At 40.2% G+C, this 6,000-nt stretch overlaps 1 pseudogene; it reads left to right on the top strand.

Moving 5' to 3' along the window:
• The first annotated feature begins 667 nt into the window (after positions 1 to 667).
• LOC103750864 lies at positions 668 to 2,412 on the top strand (annotated as a pseudogene).
• Positions 2,413 to 6,000: the final 3,588 nt, after the last annotated feature.

Below are 6,000 nucleotides of genomic sequence, written 5' to 3'. Positions count from 1 at the left end.
AAGCAGCATATCCCCCGAGACACCAAGAATCCAAACTAGAGCCTGGTCCAGAGGCTCCACTCCAGTGAAGGAGCTGGAGTCCTGGGTCCAAATGTCTATCTGCCTCTAATTCAGTACATAGTTGTTTAAGCCTCCTACATATCAACCTTTGTCATAATGGTGTGCAACAATCTACTTGACCAAGCCAGAGTGAAACACTCAGTCAGTCAGTGACAACACTGTATGTCTCTAGCAGTCTTGATCTGAGACTCATATACTCTGATAATTTTGTTTGTGATCATAAGCAAATCACTTGATGACCCTGGTTCTGTTGTTTCTCATGGTAAAATAATGACACATAAACTTTTCATAAGTTAGAAACAGAAATTTTACAAGCTTATATTAAAAGGTCTTAAAAAAAAAAAAAGTAAATCCTTTCTAGCCAGGCATGGTAGCACACACCTTTAGTCCCAGTACTTAGGAGGCAGAGGCATGTGGATCTCTGTGAGCTCAAGACCAGTGTGGTCTACATAGTGAGTTCCAGGACAGCTGGGGCTACAGGGAGACCCTGTCTCAAAAATACCAAAAGAAAAAAAAAAAAACCAAACAACAACAACAAAAAAAACATATTTCCCCAGTTAAGCAAAGCTGTATCTTTTCCAGCACCTAGTCCAAGGCTAAAAGCAAGATGAAAAGGATCCAAGTACGCTCCTTAAGTTGCCCTTAGCATTGGTGACTGTCCCTATAAAGTGAGAGTCACATACTACAGACAAGAACAGAGGTGATAGAAATAATGTGGAGCTCAAGGGTCATCTCCTGTTTTCAAACAAATAGGTACTGGAATGTTGCTACAAACATACATTAAAATGTTGTCAGTGCCCACTTTGGCATCACAGTGGTGAAAGGGACTGGTTTTAAAGAGAAAGAAATAACCTACAAAACAAGAAATACTCACATTCTAAAGTTTGCCCTAAAGACGACATATATGATTCCAGCTGTATAATTGCTCTAACCTTTTCTTCAGGCTGAAACCATGTCAGTAACTGTCATGACCAAAGCGAATATAAAATAAATGGCTATGGTCCTTTAAGTCATGCTGCCTTTCTACCATGAATACTTGCAGCCCCAAGGACTAAACACAAAGATAAAGTAAACCTCTGTGAAAGAGAATGCCCAAAGATTATGGTAGGACATTCATGAAGCGTATCCTTAGCACAGTCTACCTCCAAGAGAGCATTTTGTCTTTAGGAAAAGATCACACACAACCTGACATACTCTAATCCCATTTTGGTTCCTATGACCATTAGTAAAATACTAAGAGGAATCATTTGGTGATACAAAATATTATTTATTATAAAATATAATATTACTACAATATCATTAAATTCAATAGTCACATGAAACAGATGTGTAAATAATAATCTCTGCTTTGTTACAATCTTCAGAGAACAGATTACCTTCACTACAGAGAAAGCACAATCCACCCCCTCCTGTTGGCTTCAGGGAACAGCACTTCCCTTTCTACCTTTTCATCTTACTTGGAATCCCAGGACGGGAGAATTACCAGTTTGGGATTGGCTTTCCGTTCTGTGTCATGTATGTTGTGGCAGTTGTTGGGAATATCATCATCCTACATATAATTTGAATTGACCACACCCTGCATGAGCCCATGTACCTCTTCTTGGCCATGCTGGCTACCACTGACCTGATCCTGTCCTCCTCCACACAGCCCAAGATGCTGGCCATACTCTGGTTTCATGCCCATGAGATTGAGTATCATGCCTGCCTCATCCAGGTGTTCTTCATCCATGCCTTTTCTTCTGTGGAGTCTGGGGTGCTCATGGCTATGGCCGTGGACCGCTACGTGGCTATCTGCTTCCCCCTGCGACACTCCAGTATCCTGACCACATCTGTAGTAATCAAACTGGGGGCAGCCTGATGGTGAGAGGGCTGCTGTGGGTGAGCCCCTTCTGCTTCATGATCTCCAGGATGCCCTTCTGCCCCAACAAGGTCATTCCACAGTCGTACTGTGAGCACATGGCTGTGCTCAAGTTGGTGTGTGCAGATACCAGAGTCAATCGTGGCTATGGGCTCTTTGTGGCCTTCTCTGTGGGTGGCTTTGATATAATTGTCATCAGTGCATCCTATGTGATGATTTTGAGAGCTGTGCTGAGGTTGCCCTCAGGTGAAGCCCGCCTCAAAGCTTTTGGTACCTGTGCTTCTCACATCGGTGTTATCTTAGCCTTATATATCCCAGCACTCTTTACTTTTCTCACTCACCGCTTTGGCCACCACGTGCTCCGAGTTGTGCACATCATGTTTGCTAATGTATATCTGTTGGTTCCTCCCATGCTCAACCCCATCATCTATGGAGCTAAAACAAAACAGATCAGGGACAGAGCTATTCAAGTATGCTGTGAAAAAGACCATTGAAACAGAGATCACAACATCCATGACTTCAGTTACCCACACTGCCTTATCCACGGAATAAGGAACGGTTTCCAAGCCTCTATCTATCACCACACAGTCATCTCTATGAAAACTACTCTAGAGACTGGAAAAGTTCTGTAAGAAAGATGCTTGGCTTTCATGACATCCACAGTAAGAGATCTGAGGGCTGTGGTAATCAATACAGACTTCATTGATGTATCTTCCTCATGAAAAGAAAAACTTTGACTTTTCATTCATTAAATCAGCAAATATTTTAATGGTGAAATAGGTGAAAATAAGTAGTGTTATTATTTGAAAGTAATCTGGAAATTTGCATCAAACATTTAAACCCATACATATTTCTTCCATCTGGGAATATCTTTTTAAAACTAGCATTTTAGAAATAGACATGAATTTAAAGGTATGCATGAATCACTATATGATGAAACTGAAAAACATCCGACTCTCATCCTGCACGTGGATTCACATGCCCATAACCACAACATTTCCAAAACTGAGGCAGGAACATTGCAAGTTCAAGGCCAGTCTGGACTACATACCAAACCCTGTATCAATAAAATAAAACAAAAGGATGAAAGAAGAGAAGGGATAAAAGATGGGAGAGAGGGAGGGAAGGAAAGAGGAACAGCAGAAAGGGAAGGAGAAGAGAGAGAAGGGAGAAGAAGAGAGAGACTGATGATGGGAGAAATGAAGAAAGGAGAGAGGGAGGGAGGGAAGTTGGAGAGGAGGGAGGAGGAACAAGGAGAGGTGGAGGGAGGGACAGAAAGAAATGAAATCAAATGAAGAAATGTGTGATTGACTACCAGGTGATTTTACTTGTGATAAAAATGTGAAGAATGATCAGATACACTATTAAACTTTGGACAAAATAAAGCTAATTTTCAAAAGTCTTGATGCAAACTGTAAAAATGAGTATGGGTATATGGAAATTGATGTAATGGCATAGAAACACTGCCAAAGCTTCTCATACTAGTAAGGACCTCCACTTTCTTTTTCCACTAGTAAGCATATCGTTTTTGAGACAGGGTCTTCCTGTAGCACCAGCTGGTCTGGAACTCACTAAGTAGACCAGGCTGGCCTCATTCTCAGATAGGTACACCTGCCTCTGCCTCCTGAGGGCTGGGGCTAAAGGTGTGTGCCACCACACCTTGCTACCATTAGTATATATTTAAACCTCAGAGAAGAAGTTTAATTTTGCTGTGTAAAATCTTTATGTGACCCTGGCCATGTACATTTGTAAAACAAGCATACAAATCAATCATTTACTGATGAAGAAACTGATTTTAAAACAATTCTTTCATATATATAAATATACCCTTGATTAAAAAAAGGAGCAAATTAATAAATGAATGAAAAAGGCTTGGGCCAATGCTGGGGTAGTATTGGAAGGAAGGGGGCTCTTTTTACGGGACCTCATAGAAATATGTTACATCATTAGGGTACAGCATAATGGAATCTTGGAACCCCAGCCCATTGCCTCTCTTTGCTTCCAAGCTATAATGAAGTGGATAGGCATTTAGCAAGCCTGCCATAATGTACTGTCTTCCATGGGATCAAAGTAACAGTGCCAAGTGACTAGGACACCCCACTTCTGAATCCACATGCTAAAACAGGACTTTATATATACACAAAGAACTTTATGTCTTTATGATTTCCTCCATAGACTGCGCGACTTGGGGACATTAATGGAATCACAAGTGGCCTGAAACACCCAGAGAGTTTATTCAAGCAGGGACGTTATACTGAGCAGCAACACTGCATTGAACACTCATCAGCATGGGGAAAATAGAGCTGAGCATTGGGTTCGGTTTCTGCAATCTAGTCAAAAGAAATAGATACAAAAATCAATAGAAATGCAATACACGTGGTCCAGCTCACACAGTGACTCTGAAAGTAGAGTAAAAAGGAGAGAGTTCTGTCTGAGACTCAGAAAGGACATAAAGGAACAGATGATGACTATTATTTGTCTTAAAAAGAGTAGTTTTAATATATCACACGGATACACATGGGAAGTTCATTTGAAACAGTAGAATCAATATTTGCAAATATGTGAACCATGAGAGTTTTTGGAAAAAAAATAGTAGAATGGTGACAGAGATGCTGCAGAGTAAAAACAGGGGCTGTGTCTGAGAAGCTTGTGTTTTAAGTTACAGCGTATAGAAAGATCCTTCACTGTTTTGACCAAGAAATCCTGAGCAAATTGCAAGTACAGACTTTGCTGGAATGCCAGAAAATGTGGGTTCCAGGAGACAAAAAAATACATGGCCAAAGATATGGCCAAAAATAAAGAAGACAAAAATCACAGCAACAGTTTTTAGAATTAGAATTAAATGAAGAAGATTCTCACAGATCTCTGTCTCGGAGTCTCTGCCTCAGTGTCTCCCCTCTCTCTTCTTCAGTCCCTCCCTCTCTTCCACTTTCTTTAATTTTTTTGATTGTATCTATATAAATGATGTGTATTCAGACCTGCCCAAAGGTATAGTGAGAAAGCAATTTCTTTCTCTACATATAATTGTAGCAAAAATGGACAAAGGTTAACACAAAATTTACCATGACACACTTCTATCTTGCAATACAACATTTAAAATGTTTATTCTTTATTTATAAATCTGGATTTGTAGTTTTTAAATATTTCTAGTAGATGAAACTAAATGTAGACAAACTTTGTTATGTTTAGTTTGGGAAAAAATATGTGTGTTTATTGACATATGATTTGTGATTTCTTATATAATTTTATAAACACAAATTTCCACTTCTATCAAAAATAATGTGTTTATTATTTGGTTAGTATAACATTCATCCTCTGGTGCCACCACTGTGACTAACCACTCTTCATCACCCTCATATACACATCTGCCTCTCTGTCCTTACAGGGTGGCAAGAGCCCCAATTCTGGGTGGTCTGTTTCTCATTTTTTGTTAATTTACAAAATAGTAGATTTCCTTATGGTAGTGTCTTACATGTTAGTTATGGTTGACCTCCCCCTACCCATGCCTTCTCCCCCATATCCCCACCACTTTTCTTCAACCCCTTCTACCTAAAGTTTCCTATTTACAGTTAGGGGGTCAGTATATTGCCATTCTTTGATGTAAGATACAATAAGTCCTTCTATGAACCCCATCAATTCTTTCTGGCCCCTTTATCATTCATCAGGGACATTCTCTTACACCTAACCTAAGGTCGTCCATTGAATTGGTTCTCGGTCTTTAAAATCCATTTCTAAACTGGCCTCACTCATTCCAGGCCAGTGGCTTCATCCTCATTTTTTCTTATGGTGGAGGGGTTGGAGGTTGTTACTAGACACAGCCATCTACTTTCTACTCCAAGTTGCTATTTTGTTCTAACCATTGACAGCCCAATGATGAACAACTGTAGAGACACAATGCATGCTGAGGGATGCCCTCCTTTTCACGTCCCTGGGATGCCCATTGGCCTAAGCCACATCATCTTCTATACCTACTGTAAGCAGGTTGCCATGAACACACTTGTACATGAGATTTCAGTCCATACTCAGATTCTAGTGGCCTTCCCTCTGGTCCCTGTAATTATATTCGATATCGTCATTACAAC

Source organism: Nannospalax galili, unplaced genomic scaffold (assembly GCF_000622305.1).
Source record: "Nannospalax galili isolate Female #2095 unplaced genomic scaffold, S.galili_v1.0 scaffold1387, whole genome shotgun sequence".
In the NCBI taxonomy this organism is placed as follows: domain Eukaryota; kingdom Metazoa; phylum Chordata; class Mammalia; order Rodentia; family Spalacidae; genus Nannospalax; species Nannospalax galili.
Note: the sequence above shows the minus strand (reverse complement) of the source record. Positions and strands in the feature narration are given on the sequence as shown.